The sequence below is a fragment of the Paramormyrops kingsleyae genome, chromosome 22 (genome assembly GCF_048594095.1).
Source record: "Paramormyrops kingsleyae isolate MSU_618 chromosome 22, PKINGS_0.4, whole genome shotgun sequence".
In the NCBI taxonomy this organism is placed as follows: Eukaryota; Metazoa; Chordata; class Actinopteri; order Osteoglossiformes; family Mormyridae; genus Paramormyrops; species Paramormyrops kingsleyae.
Genome location: NC_132818.1, coordinates 16,972,501 through 16,986,555, shown reverse-complemented (window position 1 = coordinate 16,986,555; position 14,055 = coordinate 16,972,501). Strand labels below are relative to the sequence as shown.

General features: G+C 41.5%; 1 protein-coding gene across 1 annotated transcript in view; it reads left to right on the top strand.

Annotated features, from left to right (window-relative positions):
- The window catches only part of LOC140581701 (antigen WC1.1-like), a 42,500-nt gene that overhangs the window by 22,544 nt on the left and 5,901 nt on the right, over window positions 1–14,055 (top strand). The window lies entirely within an intron of this gene.

Here is a 14,055-nt window from a genome sequence, read left to right as displayed (position 1 = left end):
AGTGATGTCATAGAAGTAGCTCACAGTGTGACTGCTGCGCATCTACATTTATTTATGTGGATCTATAATGAATCTGCTCAGGGCAAATAACTCTGGGCTAAGAATGACTTTGTGCACAGTCAGGTTCATCCATGAAGACATCAGTACATTGTTCAGAGAGGATAGGTCTCCACACTGGAGTCTGACTGTATATTTAGCTGAACATCATATAACTGCAGCCAGGTAAAGATCTGCCAGGAGTGTAAAAGTGTCACTAACCCTTCTTCTGGTGTCAGGGAGTGACCTTCCAGATGAGCTGCCCTCCGGGTATGAAGATGTGGGGGAAGCTGAAGGAGTCAATCTCTTAGGTAATGATGGTGCAGATCAGCTTAGAAATAATTAATTATACGCAAGGTTAAAAAGTAAGAATTCAGAAAATTTCTTCTGACAGGCACTGATGTGAAGTGTGTCTCATGTTATTATGATTTAGAGAAGATGATCACTGGAGACGACCCAGAGAACTATGGTGACCATGTTTGTGAGAAAGAGACTCCAGAAAAGTTGAAAGGTGAGATTTTCTCTGCCCAGCAATACCAGGTTTCCCTTCTTAACAAATGTGTGATGGACTTCAGGTTTGAGGTCAGTCACCAACTTTACATACTTCCAGGATTTCTGAAACATTCACTTTAGAAACCTCATTCATCTTGACTTTGTGGTTGTAGCCATAGATACCCTGGAGTACTACAATGACAACCCCGCAGATCAGACACCTGACTATGATGATGTCACTGACAGCCAGACCAATGACTATGATGATGTCACTGACAGCCAGACCAAAGACTATGATGTCGTCTCTGTGCAGCATCACCCTGACTCTCAGCCAGGTGAGCGGCTCTAAAGGGATCAGCTGGTCACTTTGCTCCAATCAGACTGAGTTTGATATAATCTCAGCCCAGGCCTTCTGTTATGCTGATTGTTATTACTAAACATGGAATTATGAATATCTCAAGTGTGACACGATAACAAGTATTTCACTTACTGCTTGGACATACAGTATGTTACTTTTTTATGGAACGTAAAGGTTATTTTTGAAATATTACACATAATATAAATGAAACATGACGTCATGCTGCCTCTTCCTCAATCAGCAATCAGAGCTACATACACATTCACCCAAAGGTCTGTGTGTCTGTGTGCCTCTCTGACAGATCTCCACCACAGTCACCCTGTAGGACACATGACTGAGCTGTCGTTCACCCAAGAATGGGGGCTGCCTAATGATGACATCACTAACTATGATGATGTGGGGGAGGGGCTTCTGTGAGAGGGAGGGGTCTTGGGGAGGGGCAGAACTGTATCAATTCTTATGTATCAGTGCACATAAGTAAAAGCACATTTACGTATATTTTTTATTTTAAAATATTTCTATACTATCCAGGCAAATAACCATTTAGATAAAGATATGCTTAAACATTAAAATGCATAAGTACCAAAGTAGTTAATTATCTTTTTCTCTTTTCTGAGTTACCTAATAAAATTGTTTTTTTGTTTAACATTGAAATAAAATTTTGTTTATAATTTCCCTGTCTTTCTGTTTTAGTGATACTTCAACACTGAAACATTCATTGACACGTAACACACAATGACACTTTCACTATGTTTCACAGTCTTCAGTTTATCTTCTTATCACCATCCACCCAGTGTTGGTGCCGGTGGGGCCTGGTACCCTAACTCACTGTCTGTGCCCCCCAAAGTAATCACCCTTAGATGCTAAAAAGGAATGTTTCCCCAATGGTATCCTGGTAATACCACTGTTCGCCCCCCCACCTCCGTACCCTTCTGTGTACTGTAAATCTCACACCCAGCTGTCTGATTAGTTGTGATGCCAACACTGTATCTTTGCTAAAATGCTTAATTAACAATATTCTCCATCTTGCGTTCCATACTTATGATACAATTAGTCCATATTTACCTGTAAAGTGGACTGTTTGGGCCCCATTTTACTTTAGGTTTATATAAACTGTCTTGTGTCACTACAAGTTCTCTCTCTCAAAGCTTTAAAAAATATAAATAAACTTGCTAACCACAGATGTATCTCGGAAAAAAGCAGAAAAAATATAAAAATGCAAAGAGACGTTGCCCTGCAGAGAGTTAGGAGATGGAAGTGAGAGATAGTGGATCGTAGCCCCCGGTAGCTGAGAGAGAAACGAACGTGGTGCCATCAGGCAGCGTAAGACCGCAGGCTTAAGGGGAGGAAGTATAGAGTGGAGGCGTGGGGAGGAAAGACGACTCAGCTCTATGATGCACAGGAGAGAGAGAGAGGGAGGAGAAGCTGCAGAGATCAGAGGAGAATGAGCAGCATGGCAGCTGGTTCATCTGCTCAGACGCTGCAGTGAGAGCATGACCTCCTGCTCCTCAGCGCTGACAGACGCTGCTGGATCCACAAGAGAAGCTGCAAACGCCGCCGTCACATTGGCAGAGTTACGTCATTTACAGAGTGAATGTGCTCAGGCAGCATGGAGTGTCTGTGTCAGGATATTACACTCTTTACTTTTGCTTAGTAGACGCTTTCGTTTGTATAATGTATATACTGTATGCAGCTTGCAGTGCCAGACTGGTTCGGGTTGTGGCCTCATGCTAGCAGGGTTGTGGGTTTGATTCCCGCCCCAGCTCTTTGTGGGGGGAGCTTGTGTGTTCTGTCCCTGATTGTGGCAGCTTATTCTGGATTCCCCCCATTACATCCGTGTTAAAATCCTGTCCAACTTGTGCCCCATGCTGCATGGGAGGCTGCAGGCCCCCATGACCCTGTCCTGGGTTAGCAGGCAGGAGATGGATGGTGTCCACGGTCTATGTCCTTGTTGATGTTTCCCCAGGCCTCTGGAAGGTTCAGTATATGACTTTGATCTGTCATTACTGATATATCATTTAAGGGATTTCATTGAAAGGTGACTATCTTCATTGTACAGCATAATACAAAACACAGGTCAAGGCTGCACTAATTTTTTATTTATTTATTTATTTATTTTTGTGAAGGGAGGGAGTCCCTGTGCTGGGACAGTAGAGGTGAATCGTGGAGGACAGTGGGGGACAGTAATAATCACCATGCTTCAGTAGTATGAATTATAACTATAGCCAATCAAATACCACTATTTTGTCACTTAAAGGGAGCAAAAATATTTTTATGAGCAATTACATCAGATAGAAATATCACATTATCAGTACTGTGTCAGAACACATTCAGCATGGAAGATTTTCGGATTCCTAAGGTTTGTAAATCACTGGGCATCTGATCCTGTGTCATTTATATTTAACCTTGCGGCCATTTGTCTGCCTTTTTCTCCCTTTGTGCTTTATCAGCATCCGGTCGTGTCTTCAGGTTGTAGGAGGTGTCCACAGATGTAACACATTACTGGTATATATGGAGACGTCTTCAGCAGTGTCTTCTGATTTGTTATTATTCTTGCTTGAACTATTAGACAGTTTGCTACCCTGGTGTCAAATAAGGCAAAGCTGACTGTGATTGGTGGGCTTGAGGCTGGTGGGGATGAGTGTGATTGGTGGGCTTGAGGCTGGTGGGGGCTGAGTCTTCACTTGGTGCTGGAACCTTCAGCAGAAGCTCTCAGATCTCAGGGTGCAGGTTGGCGTCTCCACATCACACAGGAGGAGGTTGATCTGCCCTGATAAACATGGGGAGCTGCCTGTTCCTCGTCTTCTTCTCTCTGCAGCCTCTGCTCTCCTCAGCAGGTAGGAACCTAAGTACTGTCTGCTTGGACCATATTCAGCCAGGATCTTGGTTAGAGGCTGGGGTCAGATTTTTGGGTCATGTGGTCAGTGACAGGTGCATGAATTCCGTGATAATGTTCAGTGAACTGTAGGAACAGTTGTCTTTTTGACTAGTATTTTTCCTTTGCTTACGTTTTTTCTCACTGTGACATTTTCCAATTATTGCGGTGAATGTAGAGGTTTGTTACTACTTGAAGTATAATGAACATGCAGAATTGTTGCATGTTTTAGTGTTAATAACTTCCCTGTTGTGGCCTGGCACAGATCCAAATAGTTTCTTTCTTTTTAGTATGTTGATAGGTCAAAAAAATTCAGAGCTTCAGATGTTGAATTTCATTGCAATATACTTTCCCATTCAAAAATTATTTTGAGAATAACAAGATACGTGTTATCATCTGAGAATGTACGAAATGTACAAGTTTTGGTAAAGTTTTCTATCTTTTGTAATAAACATAAAAAATTATTATTATTTCAAGATTTCACCAGCAGTGATGATGTGACATGTTGTTTGTATATATGGGACGTGTACAGTACAATCTTCTGATTTGTCATTGTACCTGTTTGAACTATTAGAGAGTTTCCTACCCTTAGTCAAATAAGGCAAAGCTGAATGTCATTGGTGGGCTTGAGGCTGGTGGGGATGAGTGTGATTGGTGGGCTTGAGGCTGGTGGGGGCTGATTGTGATTGGTGGGGCTGAGGCTGGTGGGGGCTGATTGTGATTGGTGGGCTTGAGGCTGGTGGGGGCTGAGTCTTCACTTGGTGCTGGAACCTTCAGCAGAAGCTCTCAGATCTCAGGGTGCAGGTTGGCGTCTCCACATCACACAGGAGGAGGTTGATCTGCCCTGATAAACATGGGGAGCTGCCTGTTCCTCGTCTTCTTCTCTCTGCTGCCTCTGCTCTTCTTAGCAAACAGAACCAGCTCCTGGGACCAGACCCTCTCTTCTTTGGTCATATTCAAACAGTGTCTTGGTCAGAATCTGGGATTATATATATTACTCATGAAACCATTTTATTGTGTGTGTGAATGTATTGAAAGACCACATACGGGCCATGTTCACAAAATGTCTCCTGATCTATACTGAAGCTTTTGGCTCTGCATTTGTGGAAGTAAAAATAAATTATTCTCTTTGTTCGGCACCAGGTATGAAGTAACAGAGTATTCCCGTTCCAAAGAAATGAACCCCCCCCCCAACAGAATGGCTCGGTTCTTTTACATTTCTGTAACCCCACTAAGAAGAAATCTTCTGCCCCATCGGTTATAAAAAGCGTGATGGCCTCAGAGGTGGTGACCTTGTGCACCTCCACGTTGCTCTAGGCTCAGGTATAAGGACAGGGACAGACAGCCAGTCCCCATCAGCTGCATCCCACCCTTGGTAGAACTTCACACATTTCTGTTCAACATTCCATTCCATGCAATCAAGCAAACCAGATTAAACATAGCAGAAATATAAGACTACAGAAGAATATACACCTGCTTCTCTATTCTGTATTTCTGGCTGCTCCCCCGTTATCTTCCTCTGAGGTATAGCGCTGCCTGTGTAATACGTCCCGTTCTCTCCGCAAGGCAAAGGAGACTCTGAATATCTGCAGAAACAGGCAGTTTCAGCTTCCAGGTTCTGGGTCACCGCAAGGCGCACACACACACACACACACACACACAGTCTCCTAAGACATTGACAATGCTCCCTACGCACCCCTCCCTGCCCGACTAGAACTTCCCTTCCACACATGTTGTGTACATCCATATCCTGGCCTGCATCCATGCTGTAGTAGAAACTGATACATTGGTGTCGGACTGTACCAGCCGAAAGGAGACACTATATACATGCAGTTCCTGAGCTAAGAATGTCCGATTTATGGACAATTCGTACTTACAAACATACTTCTTTGATTGCAATTACATTACAAATTCGAGTCTGTAATAACGGATGAATGCACATCTTTGTGACGCTCATGAAAACATTGTGTGGCTTCACCGGTTCATCGGCACGACATGCACTGTAGTTCTATATGTAGTTACTTTTATTGTTACTGTGTTATCATTATCATTATTATTATCATTATTATTATTACTATTATTATTATTATGTACTGTATTATTATTATTTCGGCTTAGCTACAAAATCAACCTGAAGACAGTCTTAGGGAACGGGTACGTATTTAATGTAGGAGATTTATGTGGTTTAGTGGGTTAGCATGCTATGCTTGTACATGTGATTTGGCAGTTGCTGGCTGAAATCCCATCGGGCCCTTGAATGTGGCCCTTTATGCCCAATTGCTCCAGGGGCTGGTTTTCTCTCAACAGAAATTTACATTGTTTTGGGGAAAAGCATCAGTTAATAAAATACAAAGAAGAAAAAAAACAAAAGTCATCTCTGAATATGTTTGCATTAGCTTATCTGGTTACAGCAAATACCACTGAAACGGTTTGCTTATATTTAAAATAGAGGTCCTGGTTAGATAATACAGGAAATACAGCAGGACTTCTGCTTCTGGAGTCTATCCCAAGTAGCATCGACCACAAAGCAGGGGAACAAGGCAGGAGAACAAGGCAGGAGAACAAGGCAGGGGAACGCCAAGGGCCCAGTTTCTGGAAACTTTCTTAACGCTATGTCATTCGTAAATTCTACCTTAAGTTGTCTCTTAATGCTAGAAATTAGTTTCCCGAAACGTTCTTAGTTAAGTGTATCTTCCGTAAGGTTGGCCTGAGCCTCTGTTAGCTGTCTTTTATCGTGGTTGTCGGCTCAAACTGCTCATTTAAAATAAGACTAACATAGTTAATGGTAGTTTCCTAATCAAAAATCACTTAACTAAAAAAATAACTGATCCGTATAATCCATATAATACAATGATTTTGTCTGACACATGACTACAGTCTTCACTCAGTAACTCGCAGGTTCATAATGAAAGATTACTCGGGGGGGGGGGGGGGAGTTCTGCTGATATTGACGTGGATGACATCCCCCTATTTCCGACACCCCTGTGATGCACACCTAAGTGTACCGAAGTCACGGTATATCAAAACTTTGGTTTATGAGGTTGATCAGAGTCGACCCTGCAGATTCATTTACATGCATGTCTAAAATAGTTTTCCCAAAAAAGCTGTAGCACATAGGACATTCTCTTATGTTTAGACAGTAACACGACATTTCTTTCTGCTCGTCCCCGTATCAATGACATGCATATACTGTATGTTGGTGCACGCAGGTGTTTTATAGAACAAATTAAAATAAACTGATGGTACCACATTCAGGGTTTGTGCACCAAATTGGTGAATATCATTTATGTTAGATGATTCAATTTGTTAATTTTGTATTTTTTTTTTAGCTTCTCCCCATTTATGATCAATGACATATTTTGAAGCATTTCTGCAGTGTTATATTTATACAAAAAACCTCACTTTCTCTCATGCGGCTGTCAAGCAATTGCTGCATGGAGGGAAACATCAATTCTCGAGCCATTAATCTCAACCAATCAGGTGTTCCAGCGCCTATTAAGTTTGCATTTAAGCTCTCCCTTTAGCAATCTCTTAAGAGATTGTTTGGGAAACACTTTTAGGAAAACAAATACCTTTTGCAAGATATATCTTTAGACTCTAAGATGCTAAGAGTCGCCGTTATCAGGAAAATGGGCCCAGGACAGGCTGCCGGGGAAACGCTCCCGGCCCCCGGTTCCTCTATTTACATTAATAATGACGGTAACATGCAGGGCGGACATACAAAGGGCAGCCGATTTAACTTCTTGTATGTGTTTAGACTGTGAGTGGAAACCCACACAACAGAAAGAGGGCATTTTAACTTCACACACAAACACACAAGGAGTGTGATTCTAACCCCCAACCCTGAAAGTGTGAAGTAATAGTGCCAAACATCGAGCCACTGTGACCCCCCCACCCCCCACCACCATCACAAGAGTGTAAAACCAAACTGTTTAGCATAAACATCTTGTTTTGTCATTTCAATGTTACACGGCTGAGTGAGAAAGTGAATGGTTATTTTGTGATTTTACTATTACATACTGTAATAATTCTTTCTTATATTATTGAGAATAGTTCTCCATTCCTCCTGTTGTGTGTCCCTGACTCTCTGAATGTGGAGCACAGTCTGTGAGGATAAAATACCCAACGACTCTGACTTCTCTACCTACAGGACATGAGGAGCTGAGACTGGTGAAGGGAGGGAGTCCCTGTGCTGGGACGGTAGAGGTGAATCGTGGAGGACAGTGGGGGACAATAATACAGATGGGCTGGGACATCAATGACGCTACAGTGGTGTGTAGAGAGCTGGGCTGTGGGTCTGCTGTAGCCGCTCCTGGTAGAGCTCACTTTGGAGAAGGTTCTGGGAAGGAGCTACTTACTCATGTTTCCTGTAATGGATCAGAGCCGACACTGTCTATGTGTCCATCTCACAAAGCCTCTGAGTTTTCAGGTTCACTGCGTCGTCCTCATGTACTTGATGCTGGAGTGATCTGTTCAGGTAAGAAACAAAGATAATACAGTTCTTGTAATTTTAATTCACAAATCTTCTGCTGCTGCCTGTGCTGTTAAAGAAGAAATTTCTTTTGTGAAGCGAAAAAAGTAAATAAGACAGGAAAAACAAAAGAGATAACAATGTTTTTTTTTTTTCTTCTTCATTTGTTAGGTCCCTCAGTGGTCCAGCTTGTGGGGGGGCCTCAGAAGTGCTCTGGGAGACTGGAGATTAGAGATGGAGATACCTGGGCTACAGTGTGTGATGGTGACTTTGACTGGCAGGATGCTGAGGTTGTCTGTAGGGAGCTGGACTGTGGGGCTCCTTCAGCTCTACACAAGGGGGCCCATTTTGGTGAAGGAGAAGGTCCCATCTGGTATAAAGGCTTCCACTGTGAAGGAGAGGAATCCTTCCTACATGAATGTCTCACCCCAACTGGACCAGAACGAAAATGTACAAATCACACTGTAACACTGACATGTTCAGGTGAAATACATTCTCACACATACAGTACACAGGGATATAACCACCTTTCTGGTATTAAATCGTTTTGACTGAATTTTAAATTAAATTATGTTCTATTAGATATGTCATATTCACATGTCTGTTTTCTCTCATAAGAGAACTAAACAATATTTTTGATTTGGACATAACTGTATGTCCTGTGTCTCCACAGAGCCTGCTGATGTGAGGCTGGTGAATGGAAGCAGCCCTTGTTCTGGGAGAGTGGAGGTGTATCGCTGGGGCGAGTGGGGGACCGTTTATCAGCGTAACTGGGACATGAATGATGCCGCGGTGGTGTGTAGACAGCTGGGCTGTGGCTCTGCTGTATCTGTACCAGGTGCAGCTCACTTTGGAGAAGGTTCTGGGCGGATGGTTCTAGGGGATGTTTCCTGCAGTGGGTCAGAGTCTGCGCTGAGGGAGTGTGGATCACTGGATGGCAGAGAGCATGACTTACCGCACACACTGGATGCTGCAGTCATCTGCTCAGGTTTGACACATTATTACAGCACCTGCTTTTAATACTGGATTCTATGAGGGAGAAAATGAAAAACTTTCAGAATCCATGCAATTTACCTGTGAGTATTTACAATATACAACGTTTCACATAAGGCATCATTACTGATTAGCACATCTTAAACTGTGAAATGAAAATAAGAAAATACTATCTCATTTAATCACAGATCTCTTAAAATTGGTGTTTCTAAATAATTTCCTAAAAGCTATATTTTACTACATTTTAATCTAATTATAATGTTCCAATATCTTTCAGCCAGAATTTTTATTTTATTTGTTTACTTGCAGATCATGTGAGGCTTGTGGGTGGAGCTGATCGCTGCTCTGGGAGGCTGGAGGTGAAGTTCAGTCAGTCCTGGGCTACAGTGTGTGATGGTAACTTTGACTGGCAGGATGCTGAGGTTGTCTGTAGGGAGCTGGACTGTGGGGCTCCTTCAGCTCTACACAAGGGGGCCCATTTTGGTGAAGGAGAAGGTCCCATCTGGTACAAAGACTTCCACTGTGAAGGACAGGAATCACTTCTACAAAAATGTCTCATGTCAGAGAGATCAGAACAGAACTGTAAAAACAACAGCAATATCAGACTGAGCTGCACAGGTAACCAGCTGTATTATTAATACTGTAACATCAGACCAATGATCCTTCTGAAGTGTCTTAGCAGCTCGGCTGTGTCCTAACAGGGCCTGAGGACCTGAGGCTGGTGAATGGAAGCAGTCCTTGTTCTGGGAGAGTGGAGGTGTATCGCTGGGGAGAGTGGGGGACTATAGCCCAGTATGACTGGGACCTTGATGATGCATCAGTGGTGTGTAGACAGCTGGGCTGTGGGACTGCTGTATTAGCACCTATAAGAGCTCACTTTGGAGAAGGTTCTGGAAGGGTGTTGCTGAGAGATGTTTCCTGCAGTGGGTCAGAGTCTGCACTGAGGGAGTGTAGATCACTGGATTTCAGATACATGGATATTCCTCACATTTTTGATGCTGGAATTATTTGTTCAGGTGAGAGAAAGTGTTTCTCATATTTTGAATGATTTTTGTTGTGTTTCTCAATTTTCCAGTTACAATGATAAATTTAATACAAAATATCCAAAATATTTAGTCAATTTCTGTGATATGATACTATTTTTTAAATGTGTACCTATTTTCATTGTACTATTCTAGATCATGTGAGGCTTGTGGGTGGAGCTGATCGCTGCTCTGGGAGGCTGGAGGTGAAGTTCAGTCAGTCCTGGGCTACAGTGTGTGATGGTAACTTTGACTGGCAGGATGCTGAGGTTGTCTGTAGGGAGCTGGACTGTGGGGCTCCTTCAGCTCTACACAAGGGGGCCCATTTTGGTGAAGGAGAAGGTCCCATCTGGTATAAAGACTTTCACTGTGAAGGAAAGGAATCCTTCCTCCATGAATGTCTCATGTCAGATAGATCAGAGCTGAACTGCACACATGGCCATGCAGTGGGATTGGTTTGTACAGGTAAGTTCTCTCTATATTTAATTGAAATATTTTGTATTTCAGTATATATTTTTGACGTTCAGATGTGCCTTGATTTAAAATCTTGGTTACTGCAAGTATCAGCTACTTGTATCAAGTCGTACCTTCGTTCAATTTCAGGATGTATATCAGTTGCTATTTTGTATTCCAGACACACATTAGTAAACAGAGATGGGCACAAATACATCAAACGTATTTTGTTACAAAAGACAAATACTTGCTCATCAAATGTAACAAAATAAAATACAAAATACTGCTATGAGAAAATGTATTTAATTAAAATTTCTCATTTGAAAATACAAAAAAATATGTAAAATAGTGATGGTACATGATGAATACGTGAAGCAATATAGCCCCAGTCATGTGTTGTATTTACAAAATACAAAGATTGCCCTAACTTTAAACAGAATAATAATTTTGTGATTTATAAAAGTTACAACATTAATTGTGAATTGACTTTTGTAACATTAGTTACGTAATGCGAGCTCAACAGGCTGCATCTGCAGCAGCGGGTTGGGAGGATCCAAGAGATAAAACCGCGATAGAAATGTTCTCGATCTCGAATCATGGTTACGGTCCTGGATTGAGAACCGTTACGGCCTTAGTTTATACCCAGTGTTTCCGCACAGAATTAGTGCCGGCGTGTACATGTCCACTCAAAAGAGGCACACAAATACTTCCTTAAATAAATTAACATAATGTATAAATTTCCTGCTTTGTCTTACAATAAGGTGCTGAACATGTACAAACTCAAAGAAGAATCTGTTTTTAAAATATATGCTCAAAAAAAGAACAACAGAACGGCTGTGGGGAATTTCATATACAACATCTCAGTTCACCAGTAGCTTCTCCCCTTTTCACAGACTCAGTGGCTATTAAAGCACCTACATTTAACTGATAGGAATTAATTTCTTCCTTAGGAACAAAAGTAGCTAGCCTGATTTATCACTAATGAAGGCTTCCATACTGTATATGGCAAACCACGAGATTTTGAAATTAACTAGAATGCCACTAGCAGGCTAGCAAGTTCATTTGCAAGTTCTATATCGCAGCACTGCTGTTTGCTAATGGCTCTATTTTTCTGTACTTGAATGACATTTGATGAGCAATATCTGGTAGTTTATCTTACTACATATTTTACCTTGAAGAAATTTGCACCGAGCACCAAAGCAACTTCTTTCCTTGGCTTGCTGGTCATGGGAGGTCCGAGTTCCTAACGAACAGGCTAGGCCAAACAGGATGTGTCATGTGATTTATTTGCATCTAACCAAAGGCAATGATAGGTTGCATTTAAAAGTCTGTAAGCCTGGTGATGAAGCCTCTTTAAATGATAGAAAATAAACAAATAAAATGACATATTAAATACATATTTTAAATACATAAAACACAATCTCTCAAAGTTAGAAATTACATCAGATTTTTTTCAGTTGAGCAAAATACAAATTACAAAATACTTAAAAGTAATAACATATGTAGTTTAAATACAATTAATTGAAATACTGCCCATCTCTGTTAGTAACATCTTACATGAAGGTAACATTGACGTGACATGAAGGTGATTTTTGTTTTGCCATTTACTCTTATTTTCTGTAGGACCTGACGATGTGAGATTGGTGGGTGGAAGCAGCCCTTGTGCTGGAGTACCACAGGTGTATCTGTGGGGAAAGTGGTGGATAACAGTCCCATATTATAGCCGTTTGTATGATCGTCAAATTCCTCTCATGGTGATAGGCAAACAAACGGGCTGTGGACCATTTCAACTCTTTGAAGGAGTTAAACGTTATTCTTCTTCTCAAAACAATGTATTGACAAGTGAACATTACTGCAATGGATCAGAATCGAAACTCTTCAGCTGTGAAACTAACTTCTTTATCGAGGCTGAGTTATCTCTGGAATTGATTATACCCATGTTCATATTCACAGGTAGGAATTGCATCATACAGTACTGGATCACAGAGCAAAACCCACCTGTTTTTTTTTTCCTGATTCATCCAACCATATGTGGAACTTATATCTTTATTTGTGTTTTCCATCTTCCATATAGTTCCATAGGCATACAAGAGTATTCTGTATCAACTTACCATTTCTATGTTAAATCTATACACTGCATTACGACTCCATTTTGGCCTAGACTGTATTTTTTAGTAAGCTCTACATTATGCTACTTTGCAAACAGGTGACTGAAAACATATTCCAGTGAATGTAACATTATGGGGTCTCCCTCTGTTTGTGAGGGTCTCTATTTGGTCCTCTTGTTTCCTCCAGGAGTTCAAGAATATGTGAAATGGTCTTAACCCTTTGAACTCTATCTGATTTTGAGCGCTTTTCCATCCCTTTCACCCCTTCATTTTAGGCCTATTACACTGTATGTATGTGAGTTAGCCACTTACGCTGTACGTTTTTGTATTCAGGACATTCTGGGCTACTCACACAATTTTTTTTGTATTCAGGTCAACATGGTGAATACATACAGTTAGTGTTCCTTCTGATGTTATTGTGTTCGTCAGTAAAGTCAGGTGTAGTGTTTAATGTTATCTGTTGTAAATAATGTGCGTGTTAAAGGAGCAGGTCACCCCAAAGCTCAAAAAGATATGTCTTAGAGGGATTTTAGTGCTATTAATCCATCAAGGTTGTTCTGCTGGGAGTTCTATAGTTTTGGAGATATCGGTCATAGGAATGTCGGCCTTCTCTCGAATATATTGGGAAGAATGGCATTCTTTCTTTGGTGATTAAAACGGCAAAAAATATATCGTTGAATACATTCAAGAGCAATGTCTTTAATCAGAAATGACGACCCGGTCACTCAAGGTAATTCATAGACTTTGTAACGGACAGTTTATTTCAGGGTCAGTGCCCGTCTGACCCTGTCCTATGTGTCTTGTCCTCTTTTGGCCAGCAGGTTTTGCTGGTCACTATAAGTCTCACTATAATTTCCATTTGAAGTTCTACAGTTACCCTCACTGCTCACTTGCTTAGAGACCATGATCACTGTTATCATTGAATGTACTGTGGATAAAGTAAAAAAATTCACACCGAACACAGTAACACAGCTTTCGCATGCCAAACTCGGTCGAGAGGTACCACGAGGCCCAGAGTGATATATAGGCATCAGCATCCCAGTAGTTCCCCTTGTCTTTGTGTGAACCCATCACCATGATGCGTCTCAATCCATACACATTTTAGCAGGTCTGTTTTGGTTTGTTGTATTCTGAGTTTTTGGTCGAGTTGCGGTCAGATTTTTCTTGACCGACCCGTTCAAGGCCTGAATTGCTAGAGTTGAATGCATCTCGACCCATAAAAGTTTTAGCAGCAACGGTCAAGTTTC